Source organism: Melospiza melodia, unplaced genomic scaffold, assembly GCF_035770615.1.
Source record: "Melospiza melodia melodia isolate bMelMel2 unplaced genomic scaffold, bMelMel2.pri scaffold_270, whole genome shotgun sequence".
NCBI lineage: Eukaryota > Metazoa > Chordata > Aves > Passeriformes > Passerellidae > Melospiza > Melospiza melodia.
In genome coordinates this window covers 62851-87522 of record NW_026948592.1, presented here as the reverse complement: position 1 = coordinate 87522, position 24672 = coordinate 62851, and the positions used below count along the sequence as shown (strand labels likewise).

At 43.2% G+C, this 24672-nt stretch overlaps 2 long non-coding RNA genes across 7 annotated transcripts; both read left to right on the top strand.

Moving 5' to 3' along the window:
• Positions 1-4914: 4914 nt before the first annotated feature.
• Positions 4915-24672, top strand: LOC134433824 (uncharacterized). 6 transcript variants are annotated; one of them, XR_010031737.1, is made up of 9 exons: positions 4917-4932; positions 8624-8688; positions 9132-9218; positions 9307-9370; positions 9663-9741; positions 10061-10136; positions 10255-10564; positions 10905-11022; positions 12191-13708. It is a non-coding gene; the product is annotated as an uncharacterized LOC134433824 (long non-coding RNA). The 6 variants fall into 6 exon arrangements; XR_010031734.1 differs by lacking the exon at positions 4917-4932 and adding an exon at positions 6054-6105; XR_010031738.1 differs by lacking the exon at positions 9132-9218 and having other exon boundaries at positions 4915-4932; positions 12191-13704.
• LOC134433825 (uncharacterized) lies at positions 19282-23347 on the top strand. Its single transcript, XR_010031740.1, has 3 exons — positions 19282-21983; positions 22591-22654; positions 22947-23347. It is a non-coding gene; the product is annotated as an uncharacterized LOC134433825 (long non-coding RNA).

Genomic DNA, 24672 nt, shown 5'->3' with positions numbered 1-24672 from the left:
TGTCGTAAATACGGCCGTAAAGCGCGACTGCCGTAAATACGGACGTAAAGCGCGACTGTCGTAAATACGGCCGTAAATCGCGACTGTCGTAAATACGGCCGTAAAGCGCGACTGTCGTAAATACGGCCGTAAAGCGCGACTGCCGTAAATACGGCCGTAAAGCGCGACTGCCGTAAATACGGCCGTAAAGCGCGACTGCCGTAAATACGGCCGTAAAGCGCGACTGTCGTAAATACGGCCGTAAAGCGCGACTGTCGTAAATACGGCCGTAAATCGCGACTGTCGTAAATACGGCCGTAAAGCGCGACTGTCGTAAATACGGCCGTAAAGCGCGACTGTCGTAAATACGGCCGTAAAGCGCGACTGCCGTAAATACGGCCGTAAATCGCGACTGCCGTAAATACGGCCGTAAAGCGCGACTGCCGTAAATACGGCCGTAAAGCGCGACTGCCGTAAATACGGCCGTAAAGCGCGACTGCCGTAAATACGGCCGTAAAGCGCGACTGTCGTAAATACGGCCGTAAAGCGCGACTGCCGTAAATATTGGACGGATATTAGCCAATTGTCCGTTTGGTCCCTCAAATTGAATAATGCTTTTGGATTGTCTTGCCAATTGCAGATCTCCTACTCCTTGAAGGTGACCGGCAACATTTTGCAAAGGCCAATGTGCTGGCCAGTCTTGTACCGGAATTACTGTGCAGTCTGCACCTGTGTCTACAAGCATCTCAATGCGTTTAGACTCCCCACCCCCACTGACATTACACCATAATTTGGGTTTGTCTTTTCCAATAACTTGGACCCGGGCGACTGTGGGCCCTTGTTTTTTGATATTTTCAGGTAAAGATGGCACAGGGATAGCTTGTGCAACAATTTGTCCCTTGGGAAGAAACAGGGGTGGGTGGAAACAATGCAGGCCGAGAACGAATTGCTCAGGATCTGATGTTGTCATTCCCGGAGCAATTTCGATCTCTTGTGGTGTGTGTTTGGTGTCCCCAATGACGATGTACTTACAACGAATCCGGCTCCAAGTACCTTTCTGTTCAGGATTTACAGACACAAAATGCCAATCAGTGTCCTCCAGATGGAGTGACTCAGTCAGCTGCAACCTGTAAGGCTCATTGACAGAAGATGTGGTTAACACAGGATCACTTAAATCATACACAGTCTTTGAAGCACCTGCTTCACTTACACAATCATTAATATTATCGCGCGCTTGATTTGTTTTGCTACCCTTATTCCCTTGGCCTGCTCTTTTTGTGTCTATGCGCCTGGCAGGCCGGCGCTGGCTCTTCAGTTTTTTTGTTGTTGTTGACCCCCAGGGAGGGCTTGTAGTTCTCCTCCCCTGCCATTTCTAAATTCATCAAATTCCCTTTTCAGGGGGCACTGGTTACTCCAGTGCCCTAGGTTGTTACAAAGCAGGCATGGTTTTGTGGGCTCAACCATTGCTGGTCTCCGCTGCTGCCCAGGGTACTGATGTGCTGAGGGAAAAGGCGCAGGGCTGGCAACGGCGACACGCTGAGGTGGTCTTGGCAGCAGCCTTGGTCTGGTGTCTTCAGCCACAGTCATCAGAGGCACTTTCCTGTTACACACTAGAAGCATGTCCTTTAACGTAGGGGTAGGTTCGAGAGGAAGGCTCAGGATTGCCGCTTGACACTGTTCATTTGCATTTGTAAACGCCAATTCCTCTAAAATTGCTTCCCTAGCATTCTCTTTTTTAACTTGTATTTCAATAGCTCTAGTTAATCTTTCTACAAATTTCAAAAAAGGCTCTGATGGTAGCTGTTTAATTTTACTATAGGGCTCAAAAGGCCCCTCAGGTTGTAGGGAAAAGAATGCTTTTTCAGCTGCTTCCTTTACTTTTTCGAGTGTTTCTGCAGGAATTGCAGTAGCTTGGATCGAGGGACAAGACCATTGGCCCTCACCACAGAGGAGCTCAATGGTGATAGGGTTACCACTGTTGTCTTTGGCTGTGTTTGGATCAGCATGCAAGCCTGGGAGAGCATCTTTTAGCATTTGTTTCCATGCTATTTCCCATAATTTAAATTCCGTGGAGGTCATTAGACAGGAAAAAAGCTGTTTTAAATCATGTGGAATCACTACAGTCCTACTCAATTCAGAATTTAAAAGGCCACGGAAATATGGACTGTGTGGACCATATTCTTTATGAGACTTACAGATCTCTTTAATCAATTGCCGTCCAAAAGAACTCCAATTAGCAGTTGGAACTGCTCCCCCCTGAGCAGCAGTCTGAAAGGTAACAGGAGCCAGTGACAACATGGGACTATGCATTGGGTCTGCTGTTCCCTGCTCTGTATCCCTTGAAACAGAAGCATTGGGATCACAGACACAGGTTTGGGGGATGGCAGTGGGTGTGTCCCCACCGTGGGAACCCGGGGAGGGGGCGGAGACGCAACGGGGACAGGGGGCGGGGACAGGGGGCCGGCAAGGGGCGGGGAAACCGTGGGAACAAGGGGCGGGGTCAAGGGGCAGGCAGGGGGCGGGGACACCTGGTGACATCACGTCAGCAGACGCCCCCTGGGAGGAGTAGAGGGGCGGAGCTGAGGGTATTGCAGGAAAGGGAGGGGGAGGGGGAAAGGTGTCACGAGGAACAGGAGGAGAGGGGGATGGGGCTGGAGTTTTGGGATGCTTAAGGGGATTTTGGGAAGAAGAAGACCAGGTTTGGGAAGATGCCACGTGGCATCCACCATCTTGTGGACCCCCTAGGGACTGGGGGCCATTTTGGGTAACACTACTCTCTGCAAAGCTACCACGTGCTGTGGGTTTCAGAGGAGGGGACACAAGGGATTGGGAAAGATTCCACGCAGGCTGGCCAGGGCCTTGTGGAGAGGGCAACTCAGGCATTTCAACAGAATTTGGGCGTCGACTTCCCAATGAGTTTGATCTGTTTAAAATACTAAGTTTTGGGGAAAGAGGTTTAGGGGTTTTAGAACTAGGAGAGGGAGAAACAGGGAGAGTAGAGGTACATGGCTTTACATTTGGCTTTTTCTCCATTTCCTTTTGTTTGAGCAATGCTGTACGAATTTGTAAACTCCAAAACACAAATTTAGCCGAGGGGGCATTGCCAGATTGTCCTAAGGTTATCAATTCATTTGCAACTTTATCCCAGAATTGAATGTTGTGGATTTCTTCAGGGGAGATTTGTGGGAAGTGGAGGAAAAGCCATCTTATAAACTGTTTCAATTTTCCCTTTGAGAACTTCACATTACTACTATTTAAAATGCTAACAATATTATAATACACTCCTTTTTGTACAATGCTGAGTTTCAAACCCATGTTAGATGTAAAAAGCAAAGTACTAAATCCCGCCTGACCAAAAACAAAGCCAAAATCAGCTACCGATTTCAAAAAAAAAAAAACCACAGATGGAAAGGGATAACGAGCCGACAAAAGCTTCACAATGCAGCTGTATATACTGCTTTTCAAATTCCCGGGCAGCAGCAGCAGGGCACGCCCTGCCGAGCAGAGGCAGAAACAAAGCCTCCCCCGCCGTGGAATGCACCCCCCCGCGGAGCAGAGAGAGCAGCCACGCCACGCGGCAAGCCGAAACCGGGGCCCCCCGCGCCGCGTGTGCAGAGAACACCCCCCTCCCCGCACAGAGAGAGAGAGAAAGATCTCCCGACCACGTGGAGAGAGCCGAGCTTGCAGAGCCAAAAGGAAGAGAGAGAGAGCTCCCGCGCGAATTCGAAAAGACAGCAAAACACGCGGCAGAAAGCTAATAGCTAGAAATCAATGAATTCCCGTCTGTGGGGCTGCGCAGCCAAAAATGCAAATGCAAAAAGGAACAGAACTCACGGCAGAGTCTGTTTTTGAGATCCTGCCCTACCGAGAGCAGAGATACTCACCCAAAATGGAAGCTGTAGCTGGCTGGGTACAGGCAGGTCTCTTCACCGGAACAGGACCTCTCTTGGGCGAGAGAGGCTACCCTGTCCTCCCTCTGGAAAATCTGCTCACCAGAAAGGAGCTGGGCTTTCCAGAGGCGCCGAACAGTCCACGAAACTTCTTCTGGGAATATTCCCTAAGTCTCTAGCCGAGGGCGAATAAACCAAAGCCCCTTTCAGCTGGATGCACGGCTGCCAGAAGCTTCTCCAAGGCACTGCAGGTCTGTCTTCGGCTGCAGAGTCGCTTTGCCCGCCTCAGGGACGCCAAATATTGGAGAAAAAGTGGCTCCCAATATTACCAGTTAGATTGTGCCTGGGCCAGTCTGACCCTCGCTGCTGGGCCAAAGGCAGCAACTGCGGTGTGTCACTGCAGAGATACCTTAGCTTGCTGGTGGTTGCAGCTGGGCACCGAACAAGTCCAGGCTTGTAAGGGACCCCGTTACCTCAGGAGGATAGCTTCAGGCGATGGTGAAGAGAAAAAGGAGAGGATTCTGCTGGAGGGTTTCATGTCCAGAGGTTTATTCCATGGTTACAGAGGTCTGAACGTGAGGACCTGCTCCAACAGAACCAAGACCACATGGTCTGATCACCTTTTTAAGCTCAGGGACAGGGGGAGGGGAGGTACAGGTGAGCCACCAACCAGGTGAGAGGGGCAGGGTCTCAGGGGAAGATGACACCCAGACAGGCCAATGACCTCTGGGCATAGGGGCATCCTTTAAACTTGACCAACCACACGACGCCTTGCTGGAACGTTAGGTCTGAGTGACAGGACTCACTCAGCATGGGGGTAAGGGGGAAGGGAGAGAGACATAGGCACACCTGGGAAAGTGACCTGGAAGGCCAAAATGGGACATTACAGCACACCACAACAGAGGGGTTTATGGGGCGCTCCCGGCGCTGTCTCATGGAAGGACTGCGGGAGCTTCCCACAGGGTCGGGGGCACCACCTGGATCCGCGCTTGGGTACGTGGAGCATCGCTTAAAGGAGGCGCCGAGGGACGAATCTTTGTGCCGGGGAGCAGCAGCCGAACAGGTGAGCCCGTGTGGGTTCGGTGTGGGGAATTTTCTCCTTCCCCTTTGCAATTTCATCTTGCCAGTCCCTCCCCGGTTCCCCAGGAACACAAATGGAGCTTATGAAGACAAAAGGGATTAAGGAGAAGGAAGCAGCTCCTCTTCTTTTATTGTCTGCGTTTGACCTGAGGGGATCCCTCTTGACTTGTGGTTTTAAGGGTGTTGATTGCAGGAAAAGCTGCCTTTTCCAGGCTGTTAGGGGTATCCAGGGGGTTCTATTCTAAGGGGAATGGGAAAAGTATTCTTGTGGTATTATGGGTTTGATTTGAAGGCAGCCACCCCATTTGCACCACCCTCGGGTTTAAATGGCGGGGGCAGCCCTGGTGTCCCTCCTTTTCAAGGGTTTGAATGGAGGTCGAAATCGCCCTTTCCCATCAGTCGAAGGCTTTCATTTGGGGAGCGCCCCTACTTTTCTGCTCTCCTAGGAGGTGAAATTGGAGGGGAGAACACATTTCTTTGCCCTTGTTGAAGTGAGGTGCGCCCCGTCTGCGGTTTCGGGGTTGGCTTGCGGGAAGCCGCAGCTCCGGCAGCGTTTGCAGGGCTGCAATGGGGCTGTACCGCTGCATTGGAGGGCGCTGCCCGTGCCCGCGGCCCGGCCCGGAACGTTCCCGCTCGGGAGCGCTGCTGGCACGGCCCGGACAGCTGCCGGGGCGCACGGGGGATTCGGCGCGGCCGGGCCGGCCGAGGGCGGCAGTGGCGGAGCCGCGCCGGTGCGAGCCGTGCGGAGCCGAGTGGAGCCGGGCCGGGCCGGCCAAGGGCGGCAGAGGCGGCGCGGGCGCTGCCGCGCGGGCCCGGGCGGTGCCGGCCGCTCCGTCCACTCCGGGCGCGGGGCTCGGGCGCCGCCGGTAGCCCCGGGCCCGGTGCCGGCCCCGCCGGGCAGGGGCAGCGGGCGGGGCTCCCCGGGGCGGCGCCGGCCCCGCGTGCCAGAGCAGCCGCCACAGGAGCCGCTTTCCTGCCGGGAGCCGCGCTCCGTCCGGGGCCGGCAGCGAGCGCGGGGTTCGGCCGCTCCAAGTTCGGCAGTGCCGTGGCTCGGAGGCGCTTTGGAGGCGTTGATGGCATCGCTGGGTTCGGTTTGCAGCGGGTGTCCGCTAAGGGATACGGTGTTCTTCCTGAGCGGGCACGGTTCTCGGTGCCGGTAGGGATGATAATGGTTTGTTTCGGATTGAGTTTTGTAGTCGGATATATATTTTTTTGCCGGGGTATTATGTTTAGAAGGGCGCGCAATGTTTTTTACGGGTCGTAGCGCGAAGCAGCGGTTCGCATTTTAATTCTGTTGCGCTGGCTTTTATTAGCGTGAGTGTATAGTGTTTGTTTTGGGCGGCTTGGGGTAGCGTCGTGTCGTTCATAGCAGCGGGTTTTTAATCTCGATAATTGCATGTGTGTTTATCGTCTTCCAGGGCTTTTATTTGTTTGGTTTGTTTGATTGTAGTGTATGTTTTATGGTTACGGGTAATTTGGGGGACATTGTTTATGGTTACGTTTGTCTTTAGTCTTTGTGTTTGTTTCTAGGTGGTATTTTTATTTTGATAGCTTGAGGCACTATGGGTTTATTCAGTTGGGAATAAGTTTTTTGTTGCAGATTTCAGTTTATCTGTGTTTTTTGGTATTATTCTTGTTGTTGCTTTCTTTATTTTCTTTTTTTGTTGTTGTTGTTGTTGTCTTTTAATGTATTTGCGTATTGTTTATCATGGTTTATTTTGGGAACGTGGGTTTTTATATGGTGGGTTTTTAAAGTATTTATTTATTTGAGTAGTCAATTTCTTAGTTTTTAGTGGTTGAGATGTTTTTCCATTTTGTTAATTAGTTCAGGTTTTAAAGTTATTTTTACAGAGGATTGTTTATTCTTTGAGTTAGTGTAGAGGTAGAATTTTGTTGTTTTTTATTTTTTTTAGTAACGTCGTTCAGGGTGAGTGGCACTGTCTTGAGTTTAGTAGATGGGATTGACTTTTTTTTAGTACTTTTTGTAATTTGCTGTGTGTGTTTCTATAGGATTTTCTTTTATTTTGGTTCCATTTTTCTGTCGTGATGAGAATTCTTATTGAAAAGAGTGTTCTTTGTTTTTTTGCTGACACTTGTTTGGCTGTTGGAGGTATCTTGATGTTTTTGGAAGATATTGGTGGGAATTTGATGCTGTTTGTTCTGTCATTTCATTTAGGAATTGGATTTTAAATATGCAATTATGACTCTAACTATATTGAAACAAAAGAAATAGATGTGTAGCAATGGGAATGGGCCAATTTTATTTTTATATATTCGGTCAATTTTTAAAATTTAACATGTAACATGAGTCATTATATGTTACAATAAGTTATTCTAATTTTAATAGAGTATTGTGTATGTTTATAGATATATGAATAGAGAATATAAATGTAAATACAACCCAAACAAAAATACAAATATATAAATGTATTGCAACTATATGCAGATATATAAAAAATTAATAATAAATTGTAAATGTAAAATAACATAAATTGATACAATATATAGTACAAGTAATACTGTGTATATTTTTTTAAAATAATATAGGAAATGGATATAAAATAGATATAAATATGGATGTGATCTATCTATCTATATATATCTATCATTTGTTGTATATTATGATAAATATAAATATAAAAAAAAAAATAGGTAGTTTAAAATAATGGATGGTTTTGTTTTTTCTTTGCCCAAGCAGGGGTTTTAGTGTAAAAATTACAAATACAAATAATATAAAGGTAGAAATATAAGTATAGAAATATATCATAAACACATTAAAGATTTATATAAAAATTAGAAATATAAGGAAAAATAAGTTGTAGCAGTAGATATGGTAAATAATAAAAAAAAAATTCCCGTATATTTTTGAATAAGGTGCATATTAAATATAGTTATTAATATAATGCATCAATATAAACTATAAATATATGTAAAATATAACTATCTATAAGAAGGAATAAAAGCTCTGTGTCACGTGCAGCAGTAGAAAATTTCAGGCTCCCAGGGAATAAATAGTTTTCTTTAAATCATTTTCGTTTTGCAGATTTTTTTTTTTTACTCTCGGGTAGCCTGAAAGTTTCTACTGCTGCTTTTTTATTCTAAAGGTGGAAAGGTAAACCAAGATTAGAAATACAAGAAAGGGGAAAGGAAAGGGAAGGGAAAGGGAAAAGGAAAAGGAAAAGGGAAGGGAAGTGGTGAAAAACAGAGTGAAAAAAGTAAAAAGAGTTGGAGGGAAAAAGAGAGGGCATTGGGGAGGAGCGGTGCTGCCTCAGGTCCTTCCCCGCCGTGGGGCGAAGGAGCCGTTTGATGCCCGGGAGGGAGTGCAGGTCCCGGTGGCTCCCGGGGGACGGAGCGGTGGCTGTCAGCCCGAGACTCCAACTCCCGGCAGGCCGTGCTGCCGGCGCGGCGTGTGACGCAACGGCTATCGCGGCACATGAGTGGCTGTCAGCCCGAGACTCCAACTCCCGGCAGGCCCTGCTGCTGGCGCGGCGTGTGACGCAACGGGCGACGCGGCCCGGCATTTTTCTCTAAATCGGCAGTAAATACAGCTGAGTAAAATTAGCTTGGTTTTCTTCCTTCTTTTGTAACGGAACTGTTTTTATTAAAAATACTATTTGAATATGTGGAAAAAGTGGGGATGTCCTGTAATATATCGTCGCTTTTCTTGTTTACAGGGTGCTCAGAAAACATGCGTCCCTTAGAGTCCCACGGAAAGGTTCTCAGTGCGATCTCTATCAAGGTATGTATTTACAAATAAGTGATCCCTTTAGATATTTGCCTGTGTACCTTTTCCTGTAATTCAGAGCTTGCGTTCTGTGGGTTTTATGATAAACCTGTAAAACATGTAAAAATGGTTTTGCAAGTCTTAAACCTTGAAGGTAGCAATAAGTGGATTTAGAGCCTGTTCTTGACCAGACAAAGGGAAAAAGTGTGACTTTGATGCTGAACTTGTCATTTTTCATTTGACTTGTCTTGAATGATTTAGGAATAGAGAGAACTAGAAAAAGAGAGAAATAGAATTGATTATTGAGCACTCCTCAACTGCTCACCATGGTTCAGTGTAGAGCCAAAGGGAAGGGTGATGGAACAGAGCTCTGTGCTTTGCAAGGAAATAAATTTAAACCTGACCTCCTCACAGAGTCTCACTAACTTCTTTTGTTTTAAAATACAAAATACGATTAGGAAGTGTTGGAAGTTAGTGTTTTCGGAAAGAAACGGCAGTTCCACAGAACATTCCATTTCACAGAGGCTCTGGGAACGATTCATGTTGTAAGTGCTGTCACTGCAATCAGTTGGTGGTTCAGCCTTGAAACGTGCACTTGGCCTTCTATAAAGCACTGTTTTGTTTGCCTTTCAGTGCTATGAGTCTTGATAAATTGGAGAAGAGCCCAAGAGAAATTTTTCATCCCTTGATATAAAAGGTAGGAAGTGACTTTTTTTGGTTTGGTTCTTTTTCTTTATTATTTTCTGGAAATAAAAGTAATTAAGTATAGGTACTACTGGTTTGTTTCTTCCAGTAGCAGGTGATAACAATAGCAGTAGTACTAGTAAAAATAACAATAGAAATAATAATAACAGTAATGTAATACTACGTAAACTGTCTTTATCCATTGAACTGGCCATTTCAAATCAAAACTTCTAAACACAAATCAAACCATCATCCTTGTAGAATCTTTCACAGCAGCGGGCTAAAGATCCTGGTTTTGTTGACAGGATTTATTGGTTCTGGAAGAACAAGAGGGAAGTACAAGCCTAACTACTTCTAGCTCACAGACCCGTCCAGTGAACCCAGGTTTGTGTTTTGGTGGGCTTGTGATGACTTTGAAATCAATTGCTCATTCCAGTAAAAAAAATTCATGTTTTTTTGAACGTGACAGCAGAAATAACTTTAGGCACCAACTGAATAATAATAGATCACCAGTTTAAGTTAAAAATTCATGCTATACTATCAAAATTTAAAGGTAAATTATTATGTATTAGGTGATGGTATAAAGTGTATGTTCTAATGTGTAATGCAAAGATACATACGTACCTGAAAGTGCTTAGAGGAAACAAATTTTTATGTCTGCTGTTTGATTTTTTACCATACGATATTTGGCTTTATTTCCCAGGGATCGGTGAATTTTAACTTTGGAGTCCACTATGCTAAGGATGCTCAGCTTACAGGTGATGAAATGTTCAGTAATGGTGAGTTTTTCACCTTCTCTTTAATTGCTATGCTGATCTGAATAAGAAAAAAAAACAAAAGCAAGAGAAAAAAAAGGATGGTTTATTATTTTTTACGCTGTTATGTTTGTTTCCTCAGTATTTGCTGCAGCTCTGCTTACCCAAGCTTTGGGTTCCTTCTGTCCCACTGGGAGTTGCCCAGTTTGGTTGCATCTGGTGAAATTCACCCTGAGACCTTACAGAACTAGCTCCAACTACGTGAGAGCCATTTGCAGTTCTCTCCAGACACCTGGAGAATGGGTGACGTTTCTGAGGATCCGGCGAGCGTGCTTCTATCAAAACTCAGTCTGTGAAATTCCTGGGGAAAACCCTTCTGTGTCCTGAAGGGTTCAAACTCTGGCGAGGATCCCGTTATCAGGTGCTCACCTGGATGGTTCCAGCTGCCAAAGGTAACACTTGTACTCTTGCCCTGTAGTTTACATCTATTGTATTTTTGTTATTTTGCAAGATTTTTTGTCTTTGCAAAATACTGTGCATTTCACTCTTTGGAACCTCTCAGATGGTTCTTTGGTGCAGCACCACCCCATGGGACACTTGGCTGCTGTCCTGAAGGGGTTGGTGGCTGGAATTGTGAATCCTGGAGAGTTTATGAGTCTTCTGTCCCCAGGGAGGTATCATGCTTTGTTTACTCTTGTTCTGTTGGTTAGGCGCTGCTTCTCGTTGCAAGTACGAATTTCAAACTGCCCTGTTCTTTTTTTAACTGTTTTCCTGGTTCTCTCCGCCCGGCAGGGAAAGACTCTCGTATCCTTGTCGTCGGGCTCGGTGCTGTCCAAGAAGATACGGGGACTAAAAAAATCATAAGAAGCAAAATATGACTGCAGGGAAAAGAAGCTGGAGAGAACAGAAGGTGATGTTGTTATCCTTACCCTGTATTAGAAACATCCGCTGTGCTTTGATGCTGGCAGCTGCCAGGGGCTTGTTAGCTCTTTGTAGGCAGGTGTAGGTGTTCACTTGTAGGTTTTATCTCTGGACAAGTCAATTCAAACTTTGCTAAGCTGATATTTGCAGATTACTCTCTAGCACAGTCCAGCATGACATTTTTGAATGTTGTAAAAATACCATGTTACTTGGAAATTGCTAATGAAGAGAAGCTTTAGGGGAAAATAAGATTTCAGGGTTGGAAGATGTGAGAAGAATTTTGTGGGGACGTTAGACTGAAGTAAAGCACACTTGAAGCTGGACTGGCACGCTGGCAGGTCCCCTATTAAACAGTAGTGCTGAGATTAGCCTGGGGGTTGCCCATTGTTTCTGTAGAAATCAATGTTTCCTGGTCTTCAGAGGTAAGCTGCTTTGAAAAGCTGGAAGGTGCAGCACGCTGACAATCCCCGTGCTTTGGAATAAAAGTAGATTTCAGAAGGGTCCTAAGCTTTTGTCTTTTCCTAGAAGTCGATGTAATCCTGTCGAGGAGTTTTTAATTCTCTGTTGCCATGTCATCCATCAGAGCCCTGTTGTACTAATCTTATACAAGTACAAAACAAAAAATCAGACCCTGTCCCAAGCACTTAGAGGCCAGAACACGATTTCCTCAGGCTGCCATTTGTGTGCCATCGGTACTCACCACGAATTGAGCCCTCTGGCTCTGACAGAGCCCCTGGATGCTGACGGAAGGGGGCTGGTCACAGACCCTGGAGGTGCCTGTCCCCCAGGGTGGGAGAGGACGAGGCAGTGTGGCCTGCAGGGAGGGTGTCGTCCCCAGAGAGCAGCCGGCGACTCCATGCCTGCCCGGGGCTGCGGGTGCACCCTCGGGGTGGACGCCTGCCCTCAGGTTTCCCTCTGGGCACCCGGGGAGGGAACCAGGTCCATCCGTGTGGCAGCTGCAGGGCCTGCAGGCTCTGGGCCCTGGAGCCGAGTGAGCCTGAGCTGCTGCATGCTTGCTGTGAGCTTTGGGGTGAGCATGCATCACTGCAGGCCTGGGATGGATTGAAATGCGCTGAGGAAAGCGGAGGGAGGGAGGGAGGGAGAGAGGGAGGGAGGGAGGGAAATGCTCTGTTAACATGTGCCAATTCTTCTGTCAGACTCATCACGGCGGGACAGCGTGAGGACTGAAAGTGTAAGAAGATGTGGAGGGAAAGAGAGAATCTGACAGGAGCAGCGAACGCACGAGTGCACGAATTTTGCTTTTTGCTTGGATGTAAACTCAGGAGTTGAGAGGAATTTGGGAGTGAGAAGGGACATTTCAGAAGGAGAAGAAGAAAAAGAAGTTGTTGCTACAGTCCTGGCAAAAGCTTTTGTTCTAGCTAATAAAAGAAGTTAGTTTAAAAAACAAAAAGGAAAAAATGTAGTGTTTTTTTTTTCCTTCACTATGATATTCATTGGTGGTATATGGTGTGTTGTTTTATTTCTTGGTATTATTAACTCTGTGTAAATTGTTTTTTGAGTGAAGCTGACTTTCTGGATGGGTTGGTTTGTATTTGAGGCAGGATTAATTTCAGTAGGGTTCTTTCATAGATTTCTGATGGGTATTACTGGGATTTTGGTTTTGTTTACTGTATGTATGAACCTAGAGCTTTGGTAGGGCCAGCTGGGCTGCTGGAGTTTTGGGTGTGAATTTATTAGATGGCTTTTGTTAGATGCAGTTTTTAATTTTTGAAATGTTTTTCAATGTAGTGGTTTTAAGGTGGTTTTTAAGAATTCATTGTATTGCTTTATCTTGTTTGTAGTTGGTGTATGATAAGGGATGTGGTGTGAGTTCTTGAACATTATGGTTTTGGTGTTCCTAAGTTCTGATTTCTTTGTGGTTCAATATTTTTTTTTATTTTTATTTTTTGGGACAGGGGCATTTATATGGTGGGTTTTTATAGGCAATATGTTTTTTAATTTAGGTAGTGATATTTTTTAATATTTTAATAGTTTAGGTTTTTTATTTTCATGGTTTTAATTATTTTTTTTAATTTTTTGAAATAACTTTTATAGATTACATGTTATTATTTGTGCATTAACATAAAGGTAGAGCTTTGGGGACTTTTTTTAGTAATGTTTAGGGTCAGTTGTGCAGTTTTGAGTCTAGTGCGTTGGTTTGATTTAATTTTTAATGGGTGTTTGTTTTTATTAGCAGTTGTGTCATTTTCAAGGTGTGTTTGAGTTTTTTGGGGTTTTTGAGATACTGGTTTAGGAGGAAGTTTATGATGAGAATGTGCGGAGGTTTTGGGCTACTTTATAGTGAGATTTAAAATTTATTTACAGTTAGGTTTATTTGAGTTTTTATTAGGGTTCAGTGACGTTGTGGGATGTTTGTTCTGTTAGTAATAGAAATAGGTTTTGTTTTGCTGTGCTGCGATGGGATGGGCGTGTGCTGCGTGCCGGTGCTGACAAAGGTACAGTATTGTTGTGGCTCTGGTGCGTCGGGTTAATGAACTGACATGGTTTAATATAGAGATGAAAATAGAAATAAATATACATTTAAAAATAAATATAACATTAGAGTGGTAAACATAAATATAGATAACAGATACATACATAAAACTATAATATATGGTATATAATTGTAACATGTTATCATATAGATAAATGATAGTCTATTTTATATATATATACACAAAGATATATAAATATAGATTGTAAATATAAAAATATTTAAATAGAGTTAAAGTAAATTGGGGGGTTTTATTAGGGTATAGGCTGGGGTTTTTAAATGATAGCAATAAAATATAAATTCAGATATACAAATATATATAGAAATACAAATATCTATACATATTTAATTTAAACAAATATAAGTAAGAAAATATGTATAATACAGAAAATATATTTCTATGATTATATTAGAAGGTATTCCCTCTAATATAGATAAAATCTATGCATAAAATAAATAAAAATATCCATATAAATATCATTATAATTTTGAAAAATAAATTTACTTCGTAAATTTTAAATCTGGTTCAAATAAAGGGGTGTCCTTGGTTTTTATTTGGTTAGAGGCAGGAGTTTTATTTTAAATAATATAAGCAATATAGAAATGTGGATCTTAAGATAGAAATATATAATAAATATATAAAGAGAAATTGCTAAACTATGAATATAAATTTAAATATAAATATATGTAAGTAATATGAGGAGTTGTGGCATGGAATATAAATAACATTAAATGGCAATATAAATTATAAATGGGAATATAAATATAAAAATATGTAAATATCGTTTAAAAGAAATGGAATGTTTTGGCTTTTATTTAAGTAGAGGCAGGGTTTTTATTTTGAATATTATAAGTGTTCCAGAAGTAAAAATCTTGACGCAGAAATATTTAATCCATATAAAAATATGAATAAAAAAATATAAAAAATATAAATACCTACTCGCATCGGATGTAATATAGAATATAAATTTATTTATAAATTGACATTGGTAAAGATAAATATATAAGTAAGCAATATACATTAATATACATTATAAATACAAATATGAATATAACAATTGAACATTAGGATAAAATCTATTTAAATATTTTTTAAAAGAAAGGGTTCGGTTTTTTTTTATTGTTGTGTTAGAGGCAGGGTTTTTATTTTAAATAGTATGAATGTAGATATTGTTATATATTTCTAAATATTGAGATATACAATCAAGATATAAATATATATATAAACACAAAATATAAATAAATACAAATAATAGGAAGTGATGTAATGAAGAATACAAATAACAGTATACATAAGTATACATTTTAAATGTAAATGTGAATATGAACCTGAAAAATAGAATTTAAAAGATATTTAAGTACAGTTTGGAAGAAAGGGGTTCTTTTTGGCTTTAATGTGGATGGAGGCAAAGGTTTTATTTTAAATAATCCAAGTGTTACCGAAGTAAAAATCGTAACAGAAATGTATACTTACTATGTGAAAATATTTATAAAAATATACAAATAAATTTAAGTTTTAGGGATATATGCAATATGGAATAGAAATGTATTTATAAAAAGAAATGTATAAATGGACAGTGTACATCAATATACGTTGTAAATAGAAATGTGAATATTAATATGAAAAAATATTTTAAAAAATATTTAAATATTTTTTTTAATAATTTTTTTTGTGTTGTGTTTTGTTTTGTTTTGTCTTTTATCCTATTAGATTAGAGGCAGACGGTTTTTTTTCCCTCTTCCCGCTTGTTTTGGGGCATGTATTTCAGAGCAGTTTTCGGCGGGGGTCGCCCCTGTTCTTTTTTGCCGCCTTCGCTGCCGCAGCCCCGAGGCGCGCTGCGCCCCCGGCTGGGGCGGGCGGCAGTGCTGCCGCCTTGTGGGCAGAGCGCGGTACTGCAGCCGTGCAGCGAGAGGCGGCCAGCTTGGGAGTGGCGCGTGGGCGATGTCGCGGAGTTTTGTTTGACCTTCTCAGCATGGCGGCGAAAAGGGCGGGGAAGTGGAGGACCGTGTGGGTGTTTAACTGCACTGCCTGCGCGGAATACCGATGTCATGGCGGCCCCGACGGATTTTTCTGTGGCGTTTCATGTGTACCCGAGACATGCTGTGGGCTCAGGGGCTCCGCGGGCGGGCGTATTTTGGCGGGTTTGTGAGAGGCATCTGGGTAAACGCCTCGCTGTGCCGGGGTCCTCTCACGTCCGCTTTCCCGCCCTGAGGGAGCCGAGCCGGGCCGAATAGTTCCGAAGAGCCGAAGAGTCGAGTGTGGCCGGAAAGAGCCGAGTTTCCCCGAAGAGCCGAGTGTGGCCGGAAAGAGCCGAGTTTCCCCGAAGAGCCGAGTGTGGCCGGAAAGAGCCGAGTTTCCCCGAAGAGCCGAGTGTGGCCGGAAAAAGCCGAGTTTCCCCGAAGAGCCGAGTGTGGCCGAAAACAGCCGTGTTTCACCGAAGAGCCGAGTGTGGCCGGAAATAGCCGAGTTGAGCCGAAGAGCCCAGTGCGGCCGAAAACAGCCGAGTTTACACCAAGAGCCGATGATAGCCGACTGGAACCGATAGCCGAGTGTAGCCGACTTGAGCCGCATTTAGACAATGTGCCGAATACGACCGAGTTTAGCCGAAGAGCCGAACTGAAACGAGTTTAGACCGAGAGCCGAACCACGCCGAATTCAGCCGAGTTTCATTAAACAGAACCGAACGACGCCGCAGCGCTCTGCATGCAGTGCGCCTGTGCAGACGGCAGGGATCGCTGTGCCTGCAGAGCGCCGGTGCACAAGGCAGGGGGCGCTGTATAAAGTATAAAATATCAACTATCTATAAAAAGGAATAAAAGCTCTATGTCATGTGCAGCAGTAGAAAATTTCAGGCTCCCAGGGAATAAATCGTTTTCTTTAAATCATTTTCGTTTTGGAGGTTTTTTTACTCCCAGGTAGCCTGAAAGTTACTACTGCTGCTTTTTTATTCTAAAGCTAGAAAGGAAAACCAAGATTAGAAATGCAGGGAAAGAAAGAAAGAAAAAGAAAAAAAGAAAATAAGGAAAGGAAATGAAAGGAAGAAGGAAGGAAGGAAGGAAGGAAGGAAGGAAGGAAGGAAGGAAGGAAGGAAGGAAGGAAGGAAGGAAGGAAGGAAGGAAGGAAGGAAGGAAGGAAGGAAGGAAGGAAGGAAGGAAGGAAGGAAGGAAGGAAGGAAGGAAGGAAGGAAGGAAGGAAGGAAGGAAGGAAGGAAGGAAGGAAGGAAGGAAGGAAGGAAGGAAGATAAAAAAACCCAAAAACCAGGAGGGCAAGGAGAAACCTAGGGGGAAAAAAAATAGAAGAAGAAAAGAAAAGAAAAACCAACAAAAAAAAAAAAAAAAACGAAGATGGGCAAGAAAAATCCCTGAAAACAGACCAGAGGAAAACCCCAAGATGGGCAAGAAAAAAAATCGCAACAAAAAACTAAGATGGCGAAGAAAAAATCCAGAAAAGGAAAACCCAGGAAAAAAAAAAAAAAAACCTGAAAAAAACCCCCAAGGGGGGCAAGGAAAAACCAGAAAAAACACCTAGATGGGCAAGAAGAAACGAAGAAAAAACCCCAAGAAGTGCCAGAAAAAAAGAGAGGCAGTAAAGGCCACAAAAACTCAAGACAAAAGAAAAAAAAAACCAAGACATGCCAGAAAAAGGTACGAAAATGGTTCTGCCAGGTGCGATCAAGGTGAGCGGGTTCAGTTTCAGGTCCAGGAGATGAACAAGTGTCAGATTAGCTTGGGGCACTGCTGTGCAATGCAGCCGTGACAGGATTTATGTTTAAATATAGTTTAAATAAATTGGGGATTGTTTGGCTTTTATTGGGGTATGGGCTGGAGATTTCATAAAAAATATAAAACTAGAAATGCAAATATATCATATATATGTCGATATCAATAAATATTTAATACATATAAATATAAGTAAAAGAAATATATTGTGTCAAAAGAATCTATATGTTATTATATAAAAAGGTATTCTCTCCAATATATATAATATCTATAAATATAACAAACGAAAATTACAAATATAGATGTGAATAGAATTATGACAAACAAAATTATTTTTAAACTTTTAAATGTGTTTTAAAGAAAGGGGTGTCTTTGCTTTTTATTTCGTTAGAGGCAGGGGTTTTATTTTAAATAATATAAGTACTATAGAAATGTAAATCGACATACAGAAATATATAATAAATATATAGAGATATAAAGATATAATACCAAACTATGAATAGAAATAGAAATCTATGCAAGTAACATGAAGAGATGCAATATATAATATAATTTTTATTATAGAGTAATATAAATTCTAAATATAAATGCGAATATAAATATGAAAAATATATGATGGGGGCTCGGAGCAGCCCAGGTGTGAGTGTGAGGATGATGGGGTCTCGGAGCAGCCCAGGTATGAGCTGTGAGGATGATGGGGGCTCGGAGCAGCCCAGGTGTGAGTGTGAGGATGATGAGGGGCCGGCTCCTGCCGGGGCGAGGCTGTTTTAGGGGGAGGCTTTGCCTCAGCTCCCTTTTGCATGGAGCTGCTGAGTGGAGGGGTTTATGGGGCGCTCCCGGCGCTGTCTCATGGAAGGACTGCGGGAGCTTCCCACAGGGTCGGGGGCACCACCTGGATCCGCGCTTGGGTACGTGGAGCATCGCTTAAAGGAGGCGCCGAGGGACGAATCTTTGTGCCGGGGAGCAGCAGCCGAACAGGTGAGCACGTGTGGGTTTGGAGCGGGGACTTTTCTCCTTCCCCTTTGCAATTTCATCTTGCCAGTCCCTCCCCGGTTCCCCAGGAACAAAAATGGAGCTTGCGAGGACAAAAGGGATTAAGGAGAAGGAAGCAGCTCCTCTTCTCTTATTGTCTGCATTTGACCTGAGGGGATCCCTCTTGACTTGTGGTTTTAAGGGTGTTGATTGCAGGAAAAGCTGCCTTTTCCAGGCTGTTCGGGGTATCCCGGGGGTGACAGGGAATCCCTGCGTTCTATTCTAAGGGGAATGGGAAAAGTATTCTTGTGGCATTATGGGTTTGATTTGAAGGCAGCCACCCCATTTGCACCACCCTCGGGTTTAAATGGCGGGGGCAGCCCTGGTGTCCCTCCTTTTCAAGGGTTTGAATGGAGGTCGAAATCGCCCTTTCCCATCAGTCGAAGGCTTTCATTTGGGGAGCGCCCCTACTTTTCTGCTCTCCTAGGGGGTGAAATTTTAGGGGAGAACACATTTCTTTGCCCTTGTTGAAGTGAGGTGCGCTCCGTCTGCGGTTTCGGGGCTGGCTTGCGGGAAGCCGCAGCTCCGGCAGCGTTTGCAGGGCTGCAATGGGGCTGTGCCGCTGCATTGGAGGGCGCTGCCCGTGCCCGCGGCCCGGCCCGGAACGTTCCCGCTCGGGAGCGCTGCTGGCACGGCCCGGACAGCTGCCGGGGCGCACGGGGGATTCGGCGCGGCCGGGCCGGCCGAGGGCGGCAGTGGCGGAGCCGCGCCGGTGCGAGCCGAGCGGAGCCGGGCCGGGCCGGCCAAGGGTGGCAGAGGCGGCGCGGGCGCTGCTGCGCCGGCCCGGGCGGTGCCGGCCGCTCCGTCCGCTCCGGGCGCGGGGCTCGGGCGCCGCCGGTAGCCCCGCGCCCGGTGCCGGCCCCGCCGGGCAGGGGCAGCGGGCGGGGCTCCCCGGGACGGCGCCGGCCCCGCGTGCCGGAGCAGCCGCCGCAGGAGCCGCTTTCCTGCCGGGAGCCGCGCTCCGTCCGGGGCCGGCAGCGAGCGCGGGGTTCGGCCGCTCCAAGTTCGGCGGTGCCGTGGCTCGGAGGCGCTTTGGAGGCGTTGATGGCATCGCTGGGTTCGGTTTGCAGCGGGTGTCCGCTAAGGGATACGGTGTTCTTCCTGAGTGGGCACGGTTCTCGGTGCCGGTAGGGATGATAATGGTTTGTTTTGGATTGAGTTTTGTAGTCGGATATATATTTTTTTGCCGGGGTATTATGTTTAGAAGGGCGCGCAATGTTTTTTACGGGTCGTAGCGCGAAGCAGCGGTTCGCATTTTAATTCTGTTGCGGTGGCTTTTATTAGCGTGAGTGTGTAGTGTTTGTTTTGGGGGGCTTGGGGAAGCGTCCTGTCCTTCATAGCAGCGGGTTTTTAATCTCGATAATTGCATGTGTGTTTATCGTCTTCCAGGGCTTTTATTTGTTTGGTTTGTTTGATTGTAGTGTATGTTTTATGGTTACGGGTAATTTGGGGGACATTGTTTATGGTTACGTTTGTCTTTAGTCTTTGTGTTTGTTTCTAGGTGGTATTTTTATTTTGATAGCTTGAGGCACTATGGGTTTATTCAGTTGGGAATAAGTTTTTTGTTGCAGATTTCAGTTTATTTGGTTTTTGGTATTATTCTTGTTGTTGCTTTCTTTATTTTCTTTTTTTGTTGTTGTTGTTGTTGTCTTTTAATGTATTTGCGTATTGTTTATCAGGGTTTTTTTTGGGTATTTATATGGTGGGTTTTTAAAGTATTTATTTATTTGGGTAGTTAATTTCTTAGTTTTTAGTGGTTGAGATGTTTTTCCATTTTGTTAATTAGTTCAGGTTTTAAAGTTATTTTTACAGAGGATTGTTTATTCCTTGAGTTAGTGTAGAGGTAGAATTTTGTTGTTTTTTATTTTTTTTTAGTAACGTCGTTCAGGGTGAGTGGCACTGTCTTGAGTTTAGTAGATTGGTTTGACTTTTTTTTAGTACTTTTTGTAATTTGCTGTGTGTGTTTCTATAGGATTTTCTTTTATTTTGGTTCCATTTTTCTGTCGTGATGAGAATTGTTATTGAAAAGAGTGTTCTTTGTTTTTTCGCTGACACTTGTTTGGCTGTTGGAGGTATCTTGATGTTTTTGGAAGATATTGGTGGGAATTTGATGCTGTTTGTTCTGTCATTTCATTTAGGAATTGGATTTTAAATATACAATTATGACTCTAACTGTATTGAAACAAAAGAAATAGATGTGTAGCAATGGGAATGAGCCAATTTTATTTTTATATATTCGGTCAATTTCTAAAATTTAACATGTAACATGAGTCATTATATGTTACAATAAGTTATTCTAATTTTAATAGAGTATTGTGTATGTTTATAGATATATGAATAGAGAATATAAATGTAAATACAACCCAAACAAAAATACAAATATATAAATGTATTGCAACTATATGCAGATATATAAAAAATTAATAATAAATTGTAAATATAAAATAACATAAATTGATACAATATATAATACAAGTGATACTGCATATATTTTATGAAAAATATTATAGGAAATGGATATAAAATAGATATAAATACGGATGTGATATATCTATCTATCTATCTCTATCTATCATTTGTTGTATATTATGATAAATACAAATATAAAAAAACATTTAGGTAGTTTAAAATAATGGATGGTTTTGTTTTTTCTTTGCCAAAGCAGGGGTTTTCGTGTAAAAATTACAAATACAAATAATATAAAGGTAGAAATATGAGTATAGAAATATATCATAAACACGTTAAAGATTTATATAAAAATTAGAAATATAAGGAAAAATAAGTTGTAGCAGTAGATATGGTAAATAATTTAAAAAATATTTCCCGTATATTTTTTGAATAAGGTGCATATTATATATAGTTATTAATATAATACATCAATATAAACGATAAATATATATAAAATGTCAACTATCTATAAGAAGGAATAAAAGCTCTGTGTCACGTGCAGCAGTAGAAAATTTCAGGCTCCCAGGGAATAAATAGTTTTCTTTAAATCATTTTCGTTTTGGATTTTTTTTTTTACTCCCGGGTAGCCTGAAAGTTTCTACTGCTGCTTTTTTATTCTAAAGGTGGAAAGGAAAACCAAGATCAGAAATACAAGAAAGGGGAAGGGGAAGGGAAGGAAGGGAAGCAGGAGAGGAAGAGGGAAGGGAAGTGGTGAAAAACAGGGTGAAAAAAGTAAAAAGAGTTGGAGGGAAAAAGAGAGGGCATCCGGGAAGAGCGGTGCTGCCTCAGGTCCTTCCCCGCCCTGGGGCGAAGGAGCCGTTTGATGCCCAGGAGGGAGTGCAGGTCCCGGTGGCTCCCGGGGGACGGAGCGGTGGCTGTCAGCCCGAGACTCCAACTCCCGGCAGGCCGTGCTGCCGGCGCGGCGTGTGACGCAACGGCTATCGCGGCACATGAGTGGCTGTCAGCCCGAGACTCCAACTCCCGGCAGGCCCTGCTGCTGGCGCGGCGTGTGACGCAACGGGCGACGCGGCCCGGCATTTTTCTCTAAATCGGCAGTAAATACAGCTGAGTAAAATTAGCTTGGTTTTCTTCCTTCTTTTGTAACTGAACTGTTTTTATTAAAAATCCTATTTGAATATGTAGAAAAAGTGGGGATGTCCTGTAATATATCGTAGCTTTTCTTGTTTACAGGGTACTGAGAAAATACGTCTCCCTTAGAGTACCGCGGAAAGGTTCTCAGTGCGATCTCTATCAAGGTATGTATTTACAAATAAGTGATCCCTTTAGATATTTGCCTGTGTACCTTTTCCTGTAATTCAGAGCTTGCGTTCTGTGGGTTTTATGATAAACCTGTAAAACATGTAAAAATGGTTTTGCAAGTCTTAAACCTTGAAGGCAGCAATAAGTGGATTTAGAGCCTGTTCTTGACCAGACAAAGGGAAAAAGTGTGACTTTGATGCTGAACTTGTCATTTTTCATTTGACTTGTCTTGAATGATTTAGGAATAGAGAGAACTAGAAAAAGAGAGAAATAGAATTGATTATTGAGCACTCCTCAACTGCTCACCATGGTTCAGTGTAGAGCCAAAGGGAAGGGTGATGGAACAGAGCTCTGTGCTTTGCAAGGAAATAAATTTAAACCTGACCTCCTCACAGAGTCTCACTAACTTCTTTTGTTTTAAAATACAAAATACGATTAGGAAGTGTTGGAAGTTAGTGTTTTCGGAAAGAAACAGAACATTCCATTTCACAGAGGCTCTGGGAACGATTCATGTTGTAAGTGCTGTCACTGCAATCAGTTAGTGGTTCAGCCTTGAAACGTGCACTTGGCCTTCTATAAAGCACTGTTTTGTTTGCCTTTCAGTGCTATGAGTCTTGATAAATTGGAGAAGAGCCCAAGAGAAATTTTTCATCCCTTGATATAAAAGGTAGGAAGTGACTTTTTTTGGTTTGGTTCTTTTTCTTTATTATTTTCTGGAAATAAAAGTAATTAAGTATAGGTACTACTGGTTTGTTTCTTCCAGTAGCAGGTGATAACAATAGCAGTAGTACTAGTAAAAATAATAATAGAAATAATAATAATAGTAATGTAATACTACGTAAACTGTCTTTATCCATTGAACTGGCCATTTCAAATCAAAACTTCTAAACACAAATCAAACCATCATCCTTGTAGAATCTTTCACAGCAGCGGGCTAAAGATCCTGGTTTTGTTGACAGGATTTATTGGTTCTGGAAGAACAAGAGGGAAGTACAAGCCTAACTACTTCTAGCTCACAGGCCCGTCCAGTGAACCCAGGTTTGTGTTTTGGTGGGCTTGTGATGACTTTGAAATCAATTGCTCATTCCAGTAAAAAAAATTCATGTTTTTTTGAACGTGACAGCAGAAATAACTTTAGGCACCAACTGAATAATAATAGATCACCAGTTTAAGTTAAAAATTCATGCTATACTATCAAAATTTAAAGGTAAATTATTATGTATTAGGTGATGGTATAAAGTGTATGTTCTAATGTGTAATGCAAAGATACATACGTACCTGAAAGTCCTTAGCGGAAACAAATTTTTATGTCTGCTGTTTGATTGTTTACCATACGATATTTGGTTTCATTTCCCAGGGACCGGTGAATGTTAACTTTGGAGTCCCCTATGCTAAGGATGCTCAGCTTACAGGTGATGAAATGTTCAGTAATGGTGAGTTTTTCACCTTCTCTTTAATTGCTATGCTGATCTGAATAAGAAAAAAAAACAAAAGCAAGAGGAAAAAAAAAGGATGGTTTATTATTTTTTACGCTGTTATGTTTGTTTCCTCAGTATTTGCTGCAGCTCTGCTTACCCAAGCTTTGGGTTCCTTCTGTCCCACTGGGAGTTGCCCAGTTTGGTTGCATCTGGTGAAATTCACCCTGAGACCTTACAGAACTAGCTCCAACTACGTGAGAGCCATTTGCAGTTCTCTCCAGACACCTGGAGAATGGGTGACGTTTCTGAGGATCCGGCGAGCGTGCTTCTATCAAAACTCAGTCTGTGAAATTCCTGGGGAAAACCCTTCTGTGTCCTGAAGGGTTCAAACTCTGGTGAGGATCCAGTTATCAGGGGCTCACCTGGATGGTTCCAGCTCCCAAAGTTAACACTTGTACTCTTGCCCTGTAGTTTACATCTATTGTATTTTTGTTATTTTGCAACATTTTTTGTCTTTGCAAAATATTGTGCATTTCACTCTTTGGAACCTCTCAGATGGTTCTTTGGTGCAGCACCACCCCATGGGACACTTGGCTGCTGTCCTGAAGGGTTTGGTCGCTAGAATTGTGAATCCTGGAGAGTTTGTGAGTCTTCTGTCCCCAGGGAGGTGTCGTGCTTTGTTTACTTTTGTTCTGTTGGTTAGGCGCTGCTTCTCGTTGCAAGTATGAATTTCAAACTGCCCTGTTCTTATTTTAACTGTTTTCCTGGTTCTCTCTGTCCGGCAGGGAAAGACTCTCGTATCCTTGTCGTCGGGCTCGGTGCTGTCCAAGAAGATACAGAGACTAAAAAAATCATAAGAAGCAAAATATGACTGCAGGGAAAAGAAGCTGGAGAGAACAGAAGGTGATGTTGTTATCCTTACCCTGTATTAGAAACATCCGCTGTGCTTTGATGCTGGCAGCTGCCAGGGGCTTGTTAGCTCTTTGTAGGCAGGTGTAGGTGTTCACTTGTAGGTTTTTTCTCTGGACAAGGCAATTCAAACTTTGCTAAGCTTATATTTGCAGATTGCTCTCTAGCACAGTCCAGCATGACATTTTTGAATGTTGTAAAAATACCATGTTACTTGGAAATTGCTAATGAAGAGAAGCTTTAGGGGAAAATAAGATTTCAGGGTTGGAAGATGTGAGAAGAATTTTGTGGGGACGTTAGACTGAAGTAAAGCACACTTGAAGCTGGACTGGCACGCTGGCAGGTCCCATATTAAACA